Source organism: Amphiprion ocellaris, chromosome 16 (genome assembly GCF_022539595.1).
Source record: "Amphiprion ocellaris isolate individual 3 ecotype Okinawa chromosome 16, ASM2253959v1, whole genome shotgun sequence".
NCBI lineage: Eukaryota > Metazoa > Chordata > Actinopteri > Pomacentridae > Amphiprion > Amphiprion ocellaris.
The window spans coordinates 8,596,069-8,616,362 of record NC_072781.1 but is presented as its reverse complement, the minus strand read 5'-3'; the positions used below and the strand labels follow the sequence as shown (position 1 = coordinate 8,616,362).

Genomic DNA, 20,294 nt, shown 5'->3' with positions numbered 1-20,294 from the left:
TGATATTAAGTGAAAATGTTTCGCTTTGCTACAAATTCTGTTTGAACATTGTAATAAAGATGACAAATAGAAATGACTACAAAGATTTGGCATTACGAATGAACTGTGATTAAAAGGTAAAAAAAACAGAGATCAAAGAGAGTTCCTTGGGATTTTTGAGCTGTAATGCTTGATACAAAGAACTGTCATCACCAATGTCAAATATAGAAAATATTGGAAATCTGTTGTATGTGAGGGCTGCACAGTTTCTTGGTGGTTAGCATTTTCGCCTTGGAGCTAGAAGATCCCCGGTTCGTGTCTCGGCCTTCGCCGGATCTTTCTGCATGGAGCTTCTTCCCACAGTCCAAAAAAGTCCTGAGGTTAACTGATTATTCTGAAATTGCCCATAGGTGTGAATGCAAAAGTGTTTGTCTGTATATGTAGCCCAGCGACAGATTGGCAACCTGTCCATAGTGTCCCCTGCCTTGGCCCCAAATCAGCTGGGATAGACTCCAGCCCCCCTGCAACCCTAATGAGGATTAAGCGGTGTATAGATAACGGATGGATGGATGGATGTTTGTGACTGTGTCTAACAACTGAGACTCCTAAACAGACATGATGCATCGTTGTCTGTCGTGGACTTCCAAAACATATTATCAACTCCAAATCAGGATGATAAGTAGTTTTCAAAAAATCAATTAGGAAATGTCACTCAATATCAAAATAATTAAACAAAGACTCCTGTTAAGATTCCAGAGGTGCCTCCAAGAATGGGCCTCAATCACCACTGGAATCTAAGGACACATCTGATCAGTTAAATTTATTCACCATTGCTCCAATGTCCAAGTTTTATGAATGGCAGCTATGGTGTCAGAGTGCAGGTTAAAACAGCATTGACGACTGTAACAGCTATGCCTATATCAGCAGCTAGTTTGCTGTGTGGCCAAACATCACAGAGAACACAAAGATACAGTTTGTGTACTTTTAGCCAATACACACAGAGACCTCAAAACATTAATAGGAGCTGAAGTTTGATTTACTGCCTTCAGGTGTTTGTAGGATTCTTTCCTCTGAATTTCTTAAATACCTGCAGCATCAGACAGAAGCAGGGTTCATATGAGTGTCTTCAAAGGCAGACACTTATGTGAATTTGGACACAACAAGAGTAATTTCATCAATGTCGCCTCACAGCTAGAAGATTTTCCTGGTTCTGGGACCTGGGAGTTAGCATGTTCTCCTTGTGCAACGTAGGTTTTCACCGGATTTGTGAGTCCAAAAACATGCTGAGGTTAACTGGTCATTCTAAATTGTCCATAGGTATTTAGCTCTGCGATAGACTAGCGACCTGTCCAGGGTGTCCCCTGCCTCTGCCCTAAGTCAGCTAGGATAGGTTCCAGCCCCCCGCGACCCTACAGAGGATTAAGCGGCATATACATAATGGATTGACGGATGATTTTTCCCTTTCACAGCAGGATATTACATATTGGGTGCATCAGAGAATGTGACCTCTATAATCAATAAAGTGACTCACATATAAATACAGCAACAGGTAGCATTGAAAACACATTATAATGTACCATAATTGGCTGTGGTTAGAATTTTCAATGTTGAAATCATACAAATGTTCTCTGGGTGTCTGTTTTCTCCTCAAATGCACTGCAGCTTCTTTTCTGCTGGACTATGATCAGTGTTCACTCTCATATCAATGTATCAAATGTTAACTCTACCTGTATTAGTGTGGGTACATTAGATAATAACCTTTACTGTCAAATAAGAAACTGAGGTATTTCATTATGTCATTTCTTCACTTTTATACCGACATAGATTTCAAATAGCCTCTAAACAGCATAATAAAATTCCTGGAATTCCTCTATGGCTTTCTGTGGCTCCATCTCGTCACCAGTTCGAAAAACGTCAAGTCTCGAACTTTAGGGTTCGATATACAGGCCTCAGACAGATAAAGTAAAAACAGAGTGTGTTGGTCATTGACAACTTGGTTAATCAACAGGTGGTGGTTCAGGCATGAAAAAAAAAGAGAAAATAGGAACAGGAAAACAGGGAAGTACAGAAAAACAATGCAGTACCTGGCTTTGAAAATGAGGTGAAGTGGCCTTTATGCTCATGAGCTGATTTTGGAAATGAGAGCAGGTGCATGTGAGTGACAGTGAGGTGACAATGAGGACCAGGAACAGCGCTCAGCTGCGAGGCAGCGGGGTAGCAGCGTGTGAAATGACAGAGAGGATGCCAGCAGGAAGATACGAGCACCATTAGGAGCTGTTATGACACACGCTGTGGTGTTCACATTAACATTAACTTGGTGATTTTCTTCATTATTGGGGGCGTTGAGCGAGACTGCAGAAACATTTGGATTAGTTCCAATTTACTGATGTCTGATTCATTAGATACTCAGAATGCAATATCCATAGGAGAGCTTAAATCAAATTAATTATGCGCCAAATTATACAGCAACAACACCAACAAAAACTTCACTGGAAGTGTGCCTCAAAACCTCTCGTGGAAGGGGGGCTGGAGTGGCATTTTGGAATCCCTGAGTGTGGAGGAGCCTCAGCACAACTTTGGGTGGCGCCAGAGCGCAAGAAAAGGGAGAAGCGCATGAAACCCCAACACAACTCACGAGTTCATCTGCCCAGAGAATCGCTTTATGGCTTCGGCCGTCTCCACATCCACGCTACGTGATGTGCGAGTCTCTCCGGCGGGTGGTTGGACTCGCCACCTGTCAGGAATGGTGAACATCGCTGAAGACCGCGCCGGGAAACCTGGTTTTCTTTTGCGCAGGGATCTCCTGCGTTTCTAAAACAGACATGGGCAACTTTGCCTGATTTCTGCACCGGAGAAAGTGAGCCACACGCTTAAGTGGTGAGATTATAAACGGAGTCTCTGAGCACCCGGGAGGCTTCGACCCCTCTCGCTTTGAAGATTAGAGGGTTGACGACGTCTGACGGACACTAAGAACAGGATTAGGCATTGTGCAGTCTAACCTACTTCTCATTACTCCTGCATCTTGTCCTCTGAAAATTTGCGCAATGACCTTTGGTGCACTTGGAATACAGCGGGTGCGCCCGTGAGGTAAGGAAATCGTTCTGGTCACTTTTATTAAGGCTGTTTGTGGAGTGATTGTGTGAAGTTGTGCCAGACAGTGAAATTTACTCTGAGCACACAGCAATTTTTGTTTGGGGACTGATGTCCTCTGTTCGAGCCAGTTACGCACAGGTGCCATCGTATCCTTAATTTAACCGAAAACGAATTATTGGATCGTTATTTCCCATGTTGCACGTTGCGCAGCTTTCCACAGAGACCGAGCACGATATTTTACAAGACGTCAGGTTTCCCAAACGCTCCGTACGCATGGGAGCTGGTGTAATTTGCACGATGTGCCAACGTTCAGAGACGATCAATAGTTGCGGGATTCGTGTTTTTAGACCGTGTTACTGCGTAAATGTTCGATGGTACTGACAGCTGTTGGAAAATACCTTGATCTACTCTAATCAGAGCATCAAACGTTTTCAAATTAAATTCTGGTGTGTTTATGTCACCTCAATTCACATAACTAGGCGAATAATTTACTAAATTATATAGAGAAACCAAACACATCCAGGTGGTGGTTCCTTCTCCTCAGTGACACCATTCAAGGAAGACATGTGGTTTGGATTGTGCCATGATTTCTTTTAGCTCTCCCCATGCTGGGAGCCAAAAGAGGCGTCTTTGGTTCTGGCATTAATTTTAAAAAAATCGAATCACTGAAAAGCATGACATTAATTTGTAAAGAAACTGACCATTTTATGATGAAGCAGACCTCATCAGACTGAATGACTCTACAACCCCGCACGTGCATTCACTCCTGACTCCAAGTGAGTGCACAGAAAGCCCAGAGCAACCCCTAGTGCATACCTTCAACTGCAGTCTGTCCACTTATATATCATTGTAATTTGTTTATTTTAGAGCAGAATAGCATGAAGACAGACTTGGTTCTGTCTCTAGAGGGATGCTGCTCGGGTCACTGTGGTTTTACTTAAGGTTTTTAGAGCTCCCAGAGCAGATACATATTTCCCAAGTCTCACACGTCTTAATTTGACTTTATTTATGCCAATCGGAAGCTGGAGATTGGTGGGAATTCATCGAGCAGGATGGCAATCAGTGACATGAAATCAAGTGACACTGTATCCAAGAGTATTTGCATATTGATGCTTACAGTGAGCATCAAGAGAACCCTCTCCTCTCCTCTCCGTTATCATATATTATCTGTACTACAGTTTCCAACAGCTACAGGTTTGGGTAGTGCCCTGGCAGTGTGCAGGGAATATTTAAAAAGCATTGCTGCAGGATGTCTTCATCAGTGTAGGGTTGGGCCTGTTTTTTTTTCCAGAGGCGCACATTTGGGAAATGAGAGATGAAGAGTAGCGTGGTTCAGGCCAGCCAGACTCCATTGATATTCTGCCTGTGTCCTGCTCCATAGGCAGCCCATTGTCATGGCACGCTCAGTGGGATAGCATCTGATGATTGAGGTGTATGGAAGAGGTTTGAACGTCTGCTTGAAAAGAAACCAAAGGCTCATTTATTGAAGGTTAAAGATATGTCCTCACCGTAGAGGCAGATGGTGCGTTTGTGTTTGCATTGTGTAAGAGTTACAAGTAGCTGAAGTAATGGAAAAAATGCAGGCTCTAGTATGATATTTAGTTTGTATTTAATTCCTGGTATCTTTGTTAACTGAATTCTCTGTTTTACCTAGTTAGATTCACATGTGCTTTAATTAAAAGTGTATTTTGATGCACATTCAGCAAAATAACATCTAATGTTTCTAACCTGGCCCTTTCATTTTCTCTAATTGCACCCTTGGTGGCATAAGAATTTAAAAAAAGGAGCTTCCAAGCAACACAGGTGCATCGCAGATTTCAAAGGGTGCACCCACTCTAACGTCAGGTGCAACAGTGCCATACTGTGTGGCCACACACCCTGTAGACGATTCATGGCTGGCCAAGCAGAAAGATTTATCTGTCGTGGGTGCATGAAATTGCAACGCTCTGCAGTATTCTGTCCAGAGCCAGTGAGAGAGACAGATCCTCCATTGCTTTGGGAAATAAAGAAGTAACAGAGAGGAGCTCTGCTCCAAAAAAAGGGAAGCAAACACTAATGGCTGCCTGTGCTCTGTATCAGGTAGAAATGATCAAGGCTGCAGAGACAGGGAAATGAAATAAGAAGAATAGAGCAACCACAGGGGAGTAACGAAGAAATTAATCAGAAGAGATGGTGAAAATAAAGGTAACTTTGCCATGGAAGTTGATAATCTGAAGTGCACAACTTTGCAAGTGGCTACAGAAGAAGGATATTGCTCCTGAGCACATAACATTCTCCATATTCACACTTTCTTAGCTATTTCACCTTCCAAATTAGCTGCTAATTGCCGTAAAAGTACCTGTTTATTTATTTACAACTTAAATAACTCAAAGTGGAAAAATATTGGTTGACATATAAAATTGCACCGAAATTAACAAGAGAATCATTTAAGAGTTATTCTGCTTTATTTCCAGACCTGTAAAGTGTTGATCAGTAGGTTTAAATATGTGATTTTCATGTTTGGCTTTATGTTGTTCCAAAATTTACAAGCTTCTGTGGCACAACTGTAAAAATATTGCCTGGTCAGATCCTTTAAAACAAAGCAAAACAAAACAACAAAAACCTTAAACAAACCAATTTAATTAAAAAGGGCAATAAAACGGTCAAAAGAGTGAGTAAAGATTCTGATTTAGTGCACATTTTTCTTTTCCGTCCGGAAGGACCCGTGGCGTGCTGTGACCTGCAAATCGAGAATCCAACATTTCATCAGCTCGGTCATGAGGTGTTGTAAATTTATAGCCAAAAGCTTGTAGCTGCATAGGTCATAGTAGGGCTTGACTAACCGCTGTGGTTGGCAGCTGTAGTAGAAATCTGTGTCCAGGTCTCCACTGAAGCATGAAGGGAGAAGATGATTGCATATAAGTTATCTCCATGAGGCAACACCAATAGTCTCAAAATTAATGGGAAGCGAACTTGATATGAATATGAAAAACTATGCATACGGATGCGCTGCACATCCGTCCTGTTCGTTTCCATCTCATGTTCCTTCCCTCTGCTTATCTCTCCTTTTCTTGTCACTGTCAAACACGGAAACCAGTTCTGTCCTTTTCACGCTGCTCCTTTTTCTGTCTGGATAAGAACTGTTTGTACTTGATAGCAGGTTTATGGAATAATTTCATTATAAATGTGTTGAATCCAGTGTTTTATGGAGATTTAGTTAACAAATGGACTCATTGTAGTACTGTAGAGAGCATAGTCAAATAATCTGCAGTAGAATCTAACAGAACGCTGAAGGGCAATTTGTTCCCCAGCTTTTGTGCTTTCACCCTCCGCTTAAATCTCTGAATGTAGACTAGAGTGCTAGGAAGTAGCGTCTTGTGGAGAAATGTGGGGAATCTTTAAGACTAATGCTGAGCTTTTGATCTGATTTGCTGTGCTTTGAGAAAATATCAGTGAAGTTCATTCCTTAATAATTACCCCAGTGTCTTTGAGAAGTCTAATGGTCAACAGAGGATCTGGAGTTGTGCTGATTATCTTCACCGGGTGCAAAGCTACATGAGTTCAAGCCTGTGCAACCTCGACATCAGCTGTGTCTGTGTGTAATGAAGTCGCCGCATAATAGTGTTTCCTCCTTATTGAATTGCCCATTTTAATAACAGTGTGAAACTACAATACCAACATGCAGCAGAAGCTAAGATTAAGCAGTTATCATGCTGTTGATATTTGGGCCTTTGCCCGTTGAATCAATAATTAGATAGAGGCTGAAAAATGTTTTCTGTTTACTAGACTTTGAGCTGAAGTGTATCTAATGAGCAACCAGTGCAGACGTAACACTTGTATTAACCTATAGATTATCATTAAGCATCATCTCCCTTGAGCCGCTGGCCTTGGAAAAAATTTTATCATTTTTAATCTTTCCTCCAGGAATGTTCACTTGAGTTCTGAGGGGGGAAACAGTTTGACAGAACCAGATTTTGCTGATTATTTTCAGGATTTGTGAGGATGTTTGCAAGCGTCCATATGTTTGCTGACTCAAATTCTCTTAGCATAAATCAATATTTGCACCCTCCGCCAAGTAAATATTTCTGTACAAAAAGCAAATAGAGAGGAAGGATTTGAATTACCATACTGTGATAGTGGCTTGACTGAACAGCAGTTGCACCAGTTGTAGGTGTGGACAGATAGTACTGTGGCCATGTTTTAATTTCACACTTCAGTAAGAGTATTTATCTGTGGCTGTGGTGGCAGGATATAGTATATGTTCTGTAACTTTACCATGCAAGATGATGTACCTCATGATTATAACAGTTTAACTCGATGACCTTTTAAAAACTTTGTTACTGATACAGGAACCAACATTCAGACAGTCTCTGGACTTTGCTTGTTAGCAAATATTTTATGTAGGAAAAAAACAACTTCTTTGATCTATTTTTAAACATGCATATATTGACTTTTATCCACTTAGGGATGAGCAGTGAACTACTGCAACTATTGATTGTTTTCCTTGTGGATCATTCTGTCAGATTATTTTCTTGCTCAATTGATGAGTTGTTTGCACTTTAAATTGTTAAAAAAAAAAAAAAAAAAAAAATGGTGAAAAGTGTTGAATTGTGTTTTCCAACGTCCAAGATGACGTCCTCAAACGTCTTGCTGTGTCCACAACCCAGACATGTTCAGTTTACTGTCATAGAGGAGTAAGGGTAGACCGATTATCGGCCTGGCCAGTTATTGTGGACAATGTCTGACATTTTTCCAAATATCTGTATCGGTATTTATTGACCTATTATTGATAAATTTAATGCACTACAGCAGGTCAGATGCACCTGACTTTCTCTGTCTGTAGTCACTCTGTAGTCTCACAAATGTCTCTCAAGCAGAGACTGCAAAAACTGAACAAGGAACAGAAGCCATTGCCTCAAACCAGGAAATTAGCGTCTCTCACAGTGGCTAAGGCCCTGCTAATGACTAGCAGCAAAGTTAGAAGGCAGCCGCAGATTACCCTGAAACAGAGTCTGAAAAACAATAATTAATGGTACTTCAAGTTATGGACCTTAATGAGCAATAAATGTGATTTTAAACAGTGAAAGATAAAGAAAAATAGAGAAGCACAGCAGGCGTAACTACAGGAGACTAACTTATCAATCTGTTGATCTCTTATCAATCTGACCAGGGACAAAGACTGCAAATTAGCTGAAGCTAGACGTCTTACATGCATCACATTTTCCCTTTTCTGTGGCAATGTTGTGTGTATCATCCCTGCCAGATAAACATTAAAATCAAATCAAATAAAATAAAACATAAACAGAGGAGAGCGTCCTAATCTAATCACTCCTATTTCTATTTTACATATTCAGGTATAGTCACACTTATTAATGAAGAACCGTAGTTATGAATCACAGGTTCCAGCTGTCACATGCTATTAAAACATTACATTTGATGTATTTCAGATCCAAAAATTGGCGTTTCTTGATTACCAGCTATTCCCTACAAAAAACTGATAAAAGAAAAAACAACATATTGGTTGATTCTTATAGAGAAGTAAATAAACCAGAAAATATCCACCTTTAAGAAGCCTGAGTTGAAAAATGTCTACTTTTTATTCATAAAAAACTGCTCAAATAGATTACTTGATTGTAAGAATTGTTGCAATTAAATGTAATAGTTGACCACTAAGAGACTAGTATATGTTGCAGCTCTACTGCAATCGCAACACTAACATAGCTGCATCATCACTGTATAAGTATATGTCAAACATTTTAGCGGAGAAACATTAGTATTTCTACACACTCGGCAAATGTAAATCTAACTTTTACTCTCCTCTCATCTCTGCTTGATCTCTTCCAACTCCTGAGGAAGTTGTTTGGCTTTTCAGTTGCTCAGTGCTCCAATATACTAACTGGCCAGTGGCTAATTTTGTCTTTCTGCTGTTTGATTCAGTTTTCCTGCAGAGTGAATCAGAACAGTACCAAAACAAAAGCATACGTTACAGAAAAAGATGCAGTGCTTACTGTCACCATAACCCAGCCTTTTTTGATAGACAGACAAGTGCATGCACCCTCATCTTCCTTTCACTGGTTTGCATGTCTTTCGTGCTTCTATTCAAAACTGGCCATTCAGTTTTGAATTCCAGATACTTGTAACCTCAAGGATGCACTCAGTGAATACACAAGCTGACAAACCCAGCACTGATGCTGCAGTTACGCACTCCAAAAGCCTTGCTAGGAGAATAACCGGCTCAGGATTAGTGTCAACATAATGATGCTCAAGTTGTAATATATCAATTCTTTATTTCAAAATTCACAATTGTACCAAACATCTAGGCTCTGCTGCTGATATCACAAAAAACAGAGCCACCAAGACCCAAGGTAACCTGCTAAGACCGATGAAAGATTTTAGTCTCAAAGGGATGAATCCATGAGCACATAAGATGCACCCCCCACCACACCGATGAAGCATCTCCAAATTCTCAGGCTGTCTTGCCGTCTCTCTTGAACACACACTCGAGCAAACACGTACGCATCTCTCCTTGAATGTCTGTTTCAGGCCTAAAAATAGTAAGATGCGTACAATGCTGTGGAGCTCTGAGGCAATCACAGGTTGTGGGAGCATAATATGCGATTGTGGAGTGATATTTCCATGAGTATGCTTTAACTCGTGTTATTTTTTTCCACCAAGGGTACAGTCTCGTAAAAATAACAAACACTTGTAGCCTTAAAGCTTCAGGTAGAGTTAGATGTAGCTCAGGAGTAATTACTGGCCTTGTGGTGGCTTAACAAACATCTCTTAGCTGCTTGATTCCAACTAACTAATTAGTTGGAGCCAGAATCAGTCCGTTCATGTTAAAAAAATCTGAAATAAGAAGTGGGTTATAATTATTTTGGCCACACTGTTTTGATTAATGAGAATTCATCAGTAACTGTCCTACTAATGAAACCAACCTCATCAAAAGGAGTAAAAGCATTTTTTTTTTTGTTTAATCTTCTGTCAGTTCAAGTAATGCTGTTTGTCTACCTGCTTCTTCGTTTGGCAGCAAGATTATTCATTAAAAAAACAGCTGAATTTCATTGGACTTGTTGGAGATGTGGAGCATGTGCACAAAACGTAACCAACCAAATTTTGTTGTGGATCCGCATCCAATTCTTTAAAATTGTAAGAAAAGGCATTGAAAATGGTGGAGAGCTGTGGTCTCCAAGTGCTCTTGGTCCATACGCTAATCAGTCACAACCTTAGCACCACTGACAGATGAAGTGAATAACATTGATTATCTCATTGCAGTGGCACATGTCAAGAGTTTGGACATATTAGGTGACAAGTGAACAGTCAGTTCTTGAAGCTGATGTGTTGAAAGTGGGGGAAAATGGCTAAGTGTAAGGATCTGAGCGATTTTGCCAGGGGCTAAATTGCGACAGCTGGGTCAGACTGTCCACAAAACATCAGGTTTTGTGGCGTGTTTTCAGTATGCAGTGGTTAATACCTGTACAAAATGGTAAAAAGAAGCACAACAGGTGAACTGGCAATAGGGTCATGACTGCTCAAGGCTGATGGCTGGACAAACACACAGTGCATCACAGCTTGGTATGAATCATTCAACCCAGCTGAATTCCATGGGACCTGCTTTAGAGATAGAGCATGTACAAAAAAAAAATAATAGTACATTTTGTTGTGCATCCCAATCCCATTCATTAAAATTGCAAGAAAATGCATTGAAAATGGTGGAGAGCTGTGGTCTCCAAGTGCTCTTGGTCCATACACTAATCAGCCACAACCTTAGCACCACTGACGGATGAGGTGAATAACATTGATTATCTCATTGCAGTCGCACATGTCAAGGGTTTGGACATATTAGGCGGCAAGTGAACAGTCAGTTCTTGAAGTTGATGTGTTAAAAGTAGGGGAAAATGGGCAAGCGTAAGGATCTGAGCGACTTTGCCAGGGGCTAAATTGTGACAGCTGGGTCATAGCGTCTACAAAATGTCAGGTTTTGTGGGGTGTTTTCGGTATGCTGTGGTTAGTCCAGTCACAAAATGGTCCAAAGAAGCACAACAGGTGAACTGGCAACAGGGTCTTGATCGCCCAAGGCTGATGGCTGGACAAACGTCCAAACACAGTGCATCACAGCTTGGTTTGTCTCTGAGTAGTTTTGGCAGCATGAGGGGGACTGGCACGATATTAGGAAGGTGGTTTTAATATTGTGGCTGACCAGTGTATGTGTACAACATTTTAAGTAAAGCCATATGTAAACTCTATTCTGAGGACTTTTTTTTAAACAATTAATGTCAGAAAAGGAAACTGGCTACATATTGAGGAGCAAATCAAACAAAGCGGCATTCTATTCTGATACGAAGTCAGTGCTTACATTCAACAAAATCATGCAGGATAAGTGAATATTTTCAGTCATGTCTCTCCAACACTGTTGGTGTCAATAGAGATCCTCATTGTTAAAAGAAGCCTCTATTTGTATTTGTTACTCAGATATAAACAGCAGTTATATCGGATGCTGGTCTTGTCTTTTAATTGGACTGTTGATAACTTTGCCCCAGACAGGATGATTAACAAAAACCTGACCTGCATAGAAAAACATCCAGTTAAGGTCAAAGCAGAGAATAAAGAACATTTATTCTGCTGAAGTTCTTGACTGGCTTATGACAACATGTACAATCCCTGCTCATTCTCTGCCAGCAGCGTGAGAAGTGGCACATTTTGCTAACAACTGCGCAACAGCGTTGCTAAGTCAATTAGCAAAGGAAGTAAATTACTTAAGGAGAATGATGGAGTGAAGCAACAGCTTTTAGATTGCGTTGAAGTGCACATGTTGTTGGTGCGTGTCTGTAGTTACGAGACAGGTTGGTGACTTGAAACATCTGTTTTACACAGCAAAACCATCACTGAAATGTACAATGAACAATGCCATGAAGTTGTTTTAAACCAAGGAGAGGATATGAAATTTTATTCTGAGAGCGGTGGGGAGCTAATCAAGGTTGTGACGACTAGAATGATAAGATCAAATTTTTTTTTTCTCTTAATCATTTCTTTCTGCCGGTCTGTGAGCAATTTTGTCTTGAAGTCTCATTTACTGGGAACTGCAAGATTCAAAACTACTCATGAAAGGAATATGTTATGTATATTTGAATGTAAGAAGTTTAGACTAAACACTGGTTGATTATGGAGTTGATGGGATGTATGCAATCAGAGGGTGGAGAAATGACTACTGTATTATTTAGTGTTTGAGGGTATTTTACTTATTTTGGTCATTTGGTCATTTTAGGGTTATTCAAATGGTTATGCAAATTAAATGGTGAAATAAATGCTAATGTTAGGAGAGATCCACACAGAATTTCATGTTTTAACCTGGAGATCCCATGACAGGTGAATTTTGCATGGTCAGTAACTATGCTGCACACTGACACTTTTGAACAGAAGTTTATGATAACATTATCGAGCTGCTCAAGCCTCATGTTTCCCAGTATAAGAATGCGATTAGAGACAAAAAAGATATGATCCATCTTAGGAAGACCTAGTTAATTTTTACTATTTTCAATGTTTTGTGTGTTACATTCTCTCATTAAGTTGACACATTGGCCTCTTTTGGACATTCAAATTCCTAAGCCTTTCATATGAGATTTTTCTTCTTCCCCAATGACACACACAAACACAACAAACACAGTTTGAGTCTGTGATACTTAACAATTTCAACATCTGTCTATCTATTGGGCTCCAACTAAGAGAACTCCATCTAATGTGTTCTATTGAAACTTGTCTCACTTGTCCCAGAGTATCTCATATGTCAAAAAAGAAGCAAGTCATCAATTACATCAGTAATTTAGCTCATTAGTGTCCATACAGAGATTAAAAACGTCCAACACTGGATGCAAATGTGTTCCTCTTAAACCTCTGCTGACCAATGTCAACAAACACATATAATGCTAAATAAATGTATTATTCAGGACTGTGCTTCTGGCTTATGTTTTAGAGAGAAACATAAGCAAAAAAAGAAGGGAGGTTTTGATGCACAGGGCAAAAGGAAGAAAACATAGCCTGAGTAAATTCTGGCATTGTTGGTGAATAATTTGCTTAAAACGTGGGTGCTGTCATTAACATATAACTGTTCTTTACTGAATTGTTTGCTCCAGGATAGTATAGTCCTGCACCAAGACCTCAGGCCTTATGTGACCTCTTCTTAAGGAACTGGGACGCTTAACTTTATATAACCAAACCAAATGTAGCAACTGTGATGTCATCCTCTGGTTTGTGGACTCCAGTTCTAAAGCCAGGGGTTTGATATTTAGGTGTTGCCATCTTAGTCTTTTGAAACCACATACAAGTGAGGGATGGATCAGACTGAGAGCTTGAGGACACGATGCAATGGCATAGCATAGTAGCAACCTCTCAATCACAAAGTAGCCTCACTCTAAAACATACAGTGCTACAAAATAAAGTAAATGGTATATTCATGAGGCTTGAAAGTAGCAGTTAAGACCATAAACTCATCAGGGAGACATTCACTGAGTCAACAAATGAAGGAAGAAAAAGGAGGTTTTTTTCTCATAGAGTTCTATGCAATCAGACTTCTATTTGCAACCAAAGGCGCTTCCCCCAGCTGGTCAGCTGATTGAATGCAAGTTTAAGGCACTTCTGTGTTGGTGTCACATTCAATGCAACATGCCAAAATAAATTCGCCTGCCCAGACTTTACCTAGCGTTAACGTCAGCTAGCCAGTTTTGTACTCTTGGGTATTATTTTTGGGTAGGGCCCCCCCCCATGCCAATTAAACTCCTCTACACTCAGTCACACAAAAACACTCAAGGATACTGTATTAAATTTCTGATTTTATTTTAACACACTAGTGCCACAACCTTGTCCATTACAATACACTGTTTCAATCACCTTCCAGACTAATAAAGGGAAGACTACAGTGAGTCATGAGTTGAACAAACTACATGATCTGCTTCATTCAAGTAAGAGATCCTTGAAATTTGAAAAAAAAAAAAGATTTAGAGAAGAATTTAGAGAACTTCCAATACATTTTCTTGGCATCATGATGAATAGTGATCTATTTAAATCTAAAACTCAATAACGCTCAAGTACAATTTCAAAACGATCCGGATTCTAACTCTATTAAAACATGATTTGCCACAAAAAACTGTGCTTACTTTATGCAATGCTTTAGTTTTGCATTTCTTTAATCCTGTACTTTGGTGTTTGTTTTCCACAACCAAAAGTTTATCCTTCAAAAGAAAGTCATTTCATACTTCAGAAAGCTCAATGTTCTCAAAAGCGCAAGGACTTTTTAAAGCAGTGTATTTAAAACTGTATTACAAATTGCAATACAAAATTGCAAACTATTCTAGTGTGCCCAACTTTTTAAATAATGGCTTAACATCTTCATATTCTAATTACAGTGATAAAAATAACCCATTTTCCTAACAAAGAAAGAATTGTCAAGCACACAAGACATCAGAGATATTGTGGTATAATGATGTCATACAGAGTAGTGATTGCGAGAGAAGCAACTGTTATAGTTTGATGGGGGTTTAGTCCGGCATTTTTTACAGTCTATGACTATGATTGTTAAACATATTAACTAGTTATTGTATTTCAAGCAGGGATTCAGTTGGAAAATAGTTGAAACCATTCCAGAGTCAGCTCTGAAATTTCCATCATGTTAGAAATAGTAGGTATCTTGATAGTCTACAAAAAAGCTAAAAATACCATTTAGGTTATGCTGTCAGTCAGCTAACTGTGCTCTTATGTTACAGACACCTTTACCTTGTCATACTGAACAGTAAATAAGTCACTAAAAGCTTTTGAATGTGTGTTACAGTAGAGCAAGCAAGCTGATGGTCAAGTTTGTAGAAACCCTTCATATCATTTGTAAGTTATTCAGGAGTTATCTAACGTTTCACAGCCACAAACTGAATAATTCCTACTAAAGTCACTTGATGATGTTCAAGTTTGATTTAATTTCATCAGGTGGCATATGTACAATGTCAGAAACAAAAATCCACAGAAGTGAATAAAGAGAAAAATAATTACAGTTTAATTTGGCTGACACTGAGAGTAGATACAGCATAAGGTAAGTAGGTGGGGGAGCCCTAAGGACCTTGCCTAAGGGTCCTCACTGGACAACTGCACTCTGACCGGGATTTGCACCATCGAAAGTTAGGGGTGTTTGTCACTGAGCTATCCAGCTGCTCCAGTATATAATGCAGCCGCTACTTCCATTGACCACAGGTGAGATAAGTACTAAAGCTGTGGCACTTTCTTTGCCTTTAGCAACATTAGAATGTCTGCACCTTCAGGTCTGAATATTCTAAGTTGTATTCCTGTGCTGAAAGTGGTGAAGCCTTAAAGATGTAGAAATGATCTGATAAGTACATCTGAATCAGTCTCTCTTATTGTGCGCTTTAATTTTTGTGTAAAAAAAAAAATAACAAAACACAAAAAAACTTCAATAATCAATACATTAAATGAAGCTTAAAGTATCTGACCAGAGTCTTTATGTGAGGCGGAAAAGTTGCCCCAATTAGTACCTTGAAAAATGTGCTTCTATACTATTTACATAGTGGCTAGAAAGCCACTTTAAGTCTGATTTTCTTTTTTAGATTTACGGTGAAAATATTTTTCTGAAATTCCGTTAAAATCTGAAAAAAATGTTTGGTTGGAAACCTGGCCACTCACCCAGGAGCAACAAAATGTAAATCTGCAGTGTAGTAACTGTGAAAAAGTCAGTTTTGTGAGGTGACAGCCAGTTCTACGAAGCACTTCACATATAAAAAATAATGATAAATGTGTTAACAGTGAAACATGTAGCAAAACCTTCCTACAGATCTATATTCCCAGACTGCCTGTGTCTTTGAGTGACCGTAACATTAAACTTGAAAATGATGAGTTAATATTTATGGGGTAGCTATAGTGCATGTGCTCAACCAAAACTTAATAGATGAGACTAATGGTGATCTGACCTTCCTCAGCATTAAGAAAACTTACTTTTCTCTTACTTGGCATTGCAAGTAAATATAGCTTCAAGCTGTTTGAACAAACGACTCGTCTTGTCATTCTTTCCTTGAGAGGGTAGTCTCCAAAGATCATCTAGCTAGAGGGCTTTAGTCTATTTCTCTGCATGAAAACAATGTCCAGCTGTGAGCTGCATGCAGAGAGGGACTTGTTAGCACTTTTTTTTTTAAAGTAAGTTTTTTTCATTAAACACTTCAGATTTCAGAAACATCACAGGATTTTATTTAATCACTTTAATTGCAGGTAAACAAAACCAAACAAAACTTGACCTCTTTGAGATTATATTGTAAAAATTGTAGCTTCTCTTCTGCAATTTTTTTTGTTTGTTTTCTGCAAATGTCTTCTGTTGACACCTTTGTCCACCTGAGTACCACGTGGCAGTTTGATAGCTGGAGTAAAGAGCTTTATGCCAATAACCAGTTTCCATTTCTGTTGTGCAGTTTAGCAAAGAATTGTGAATGTAAATGATAGAACTTTTGATGCATAAAGTGGATGCAGCAGAAGCCTAAAGCCTGTTGTTTGTTCCAGCTGAAGTACATAATTTAGTTTCAGATACCAGTAAATAAAGTCAGCTCATTTTAGATAAGTCTGTTGGAGCCCCATTCACCATCCCATGGGTTCCTTGGAATATTTTGCTTTGTGAGATCTATTTTGGCTCCTGCAGTATTATATATTGGCTTTCATATCATACATATTTTGGCTCCCGTAGTATTTTTCTGTCAATACTTTACTATAGAATGCACTGACTTTAACAAACATATCCTTTTGAAATCCTTTGTTTGTTGCCATTTTGTTTTCAACAGAGCCTTCTCACAGTTTTGTAGCAAAGTTGTTGGATTGAATATGAATCAAAATGTTCTTGTGACTGATTTGGCCTAAAAACAAATAAGCCCATTCATCACAGGAAGGGGACGTCATTTTTTTGACGTCTGCTGATAATCAGGTCAAATGAAGTAGAGCTTGACTTGATCGAAACCAATGCAGAGCCTCATTTTTAAAACACACATCCTTCATTAGTTGCCCTACGATGAGCAGAGCCTACAGCGGAACAGTACTGCTGTCATTTTGAGACGGAGTTCAGCCTCGACTTGGCTCTGATGTCATGCAAACAGACGCAGCGATAAACTCACAAGACAGAGGCAGCTGGAGTCACAGTTGCTCTATTCTAACGGGACAACCTCAAGACATGATGGGAAATGCCTGGCTCTTGCCTGATCTAAAAGGGGATTGGTTTAGATGAACATGACGTGTCAAAGAAACCTTTAATTTTCATTTTTATCATCTTGTTTTGCACAATGAATGTTTAATCTGTTCACTGAATAAATTTTGTGTCGTCACTGGCAGCTTTAAGCACTCAGAGAGGCAGATTACTTTCAATGAAGTTGTTGGAGATGCAGACAATGTGTAATCCTATTAGTCTGAAAGTGCATTATCAATTTAATTCTTGACACAGAACTGTAATAGGGTCAGGTTTTCCACCTCAATTCAACAATTAAAAAAAAAAAAAAAAAAAAGTTCACACCTGACCGCCTCACATTTGTCAGTTTTTTTTTGCCTGTGCATATGTGTGTTATTAAGTAAAACGTGTAAAATCTAGGATCACAGGTAAGATTACTTTTAGTTAAAAATTATTAATGAAGGTGTGGTCATGTTGATTTTTGTACTGTTTTCTTTGCATTAATATGTGGATCAATGTTTGAAATGCTAGAGGTTGAGAAATAATGTAGCTACAGTCCTGAAATTTTTTTGCATGATATGCACATACCGCCTCCAATGGTGCAACTTTGTTTTGATAGAATAATACAGACCAGTTATATGATGGTGCAAATCTGGTTGAAAAATGGCCATGTTTTTTTTTATATTTTAATATTCCAATATTCCACCAACCACTGGCACCAATAGAAGCTTTAAAATGTAGAGTATGGTGCCAGTCATCAGCATACTTAATGAGAAAAAGTAAATTTTTTTTGCATTTATGGCCAATATTTGAACATACATTGCACAGGTATGATACACTGCCTGGCCAAAAAAAGTCGCCACCTGGATTTAACTAAGTAAATAAGTAGGAGTCTTCCGTTGGATAATTACTGCAGTAATCAATACATTTCAGCTGGCAGCAACTCATTTAACTCGCCCTGATGCAGAGAGTAGCTTCTCATTTCTTAAACAACCATGTTGGAAGACATATCCCGTGGTCATGGAAAGGATGTTAATCTGTTTCAGAAAGGTGAAATTATTGGCCTGCATCAAGCAAAGAAAACAACCAAGGAGATTTCTGAAACTACTAAAATCAGGTTAAGAACCGTCCAATGCATTATTAAAACCTGGAAGGATAGTGGTGAACCATCATCTTCGAGGAACAAATGTAGTCAGTCATGTGATCTGATGAGTCCAGATTTACCCTGTTCCAAAGTGATGGGGGCATCAGGGTAAGAAGAGAGGTGGATGAAGTGATGCACTCATCATGGCTAGTGCCTACCAGCCTGTGGAGGTTAGGGTTATGATCTGGGGTTGGTCAGGTTCAGCAACACTATGTTCCCAAAGAATGAAGTCAGCTGACTACCTGAATATACTGAATGAAAAGGTCTTTCCATTAGTGGAGTTTTTTTTCTGTGATGGCACAGACATATTCCAAGATGACAATGCCAGGATTCATGGGGCTCACATTGTTCATGAGTAGATCAGGGAGCATGAGGCAGCATTTTCACACATGGATTGTCCTCCACAAAGTCCAGACCTCAGCCCCATTGAGAATCTTTGGGATGTTCTGGAGAAGACTTTGAGCAGTCTCTGACTCTCCCATCATCAGTACAAGATCTTGGTGAAAAATTAATACATCTCTCGACAGAAATAAATGCTGTGACATTGCAGAAGTGTGTTGAAACAATGGCACAGTGAATGAGTGCCATACTCAAAGTTAAAGGCAGTCCAACAAAATATTAGAGCGTGCAGCTTTTTTTTTTTTTTCGCCAGGCAGTGTATGTGAAACCACGCCACAAGTGGTCCCAACTGGAAGAGTTACTGAGCAAATAGAAAAAATGCAATGACCTCGGCTATTTTTAAATTGAACTCAAAATAAAAATGGTAGTAGTGACTTTAAACATGTGGTTTTACGTTTCACTCAATAAATATTTACCACTTAGAAAAGCAAGAAAAGCCCTCACAGAGTGCAGTATTCCACCAGAGCTGCTCAGTTGTATAATTTCCGACTGATAAGTCCCGATAAGACCGCAGTGGTGGATTTGTAGTGGAATTGCAATCATGTGATCTTCATCAGCAGGCCGCTGACATAGCGTTCACTTGTTGTCATAGTTACAGTGATGCTGTGCCGCTATCTAACAATCATACGGAAATCCTTAACAAATCCATGGATCCAGACTATAAGCCGCAGCAATGCCAAAATCTAATGAGCTGTTCCATGTGTCATTTCTGACCTTTCCTGAAATTTTCATCCAAATCCATTATTCGGTTTTTGAGTAATGTTGCGCACAGACAGACAGATTCACAGATTAACAGACAAATGTATGCCGATCGTCGCATAACTCCGCTGTGTTTCTTGGCGACTAAATATCAGCCAATCTGAAGATGATCAGGCGTGGGGCATTTGGAGAATTTAGGCAGAATGACCCAGTATTCCTAAAATAAGAATAGTTCATCTCACAGATTAATAATGAAAACAATTCTCTAACATTTCTTTTGTTTTCCTGTATATTTTGTCTACATATTCCCATTTTGAATTGAACCGAATTTGTGCAGTTTGATCAGTCCAGCAGTCAAGTTCCCATTCACTGGCTCCAATTGTATAATATGTCTGTTATGGTTCACTTTTACTTTCTTGATATTGCTATTCAGATATAAATAACCCAGGTTTTCTTATTATCTAAAAAACCATTCCAGAGTTTTATTATCTGAAAAAAGTGCTAGAATATTATGCATTTGGAAATTGTGTTGAACCACTTGAATGAGAGAATGAGCTTTTTCAACGCCTCACTATAAATTCTTGCATCACTTTGTCTGTGGACCCACTTATAGTGTTGATTGAGAGGTAAGAGAGTCATGAGTGGTCCAGCCAGTCAATTAGAGGCACCCTCACCTAATTAACCTCTCTCTCTGTAACAGCAGATGCTTGCTGAAGAGCTTGTACACTGAAATACCACAGTACATGTCACTGGCACGGAATAATGAGAGTCCACTGCAGGCCTTTCAGCTCGAAAAGGCTAGCTTACAAT

The 20,294-nt window shown here is 39.3% G+C and overlaps 1 protein-coding gene across 3 annotated transcripts in view; it reads left to right on the top strand.

The window, feature by feature from the left end:
• The first annotated feature begins 2,631 nt into the window (after nt 1-2,631).
• LOC111575536 (protocadherin-15-like) overlaps nt 2,632-20,294 on the top strand; it is a 207,642-nt gene continuing 189,979 nt past the window's right edge. For all 3 annotated transcript variants that reach the window (XM_035953017.2, XM_055018618.1, XM_055018616.1), the window contains exon 1: nt 2,632-3,066. The gene's annotated coding sequence lies outside the window, so the exon portion shown is untranslated. The remainder of the gene's footprint in view (nt 3,067-20,294) is intronic.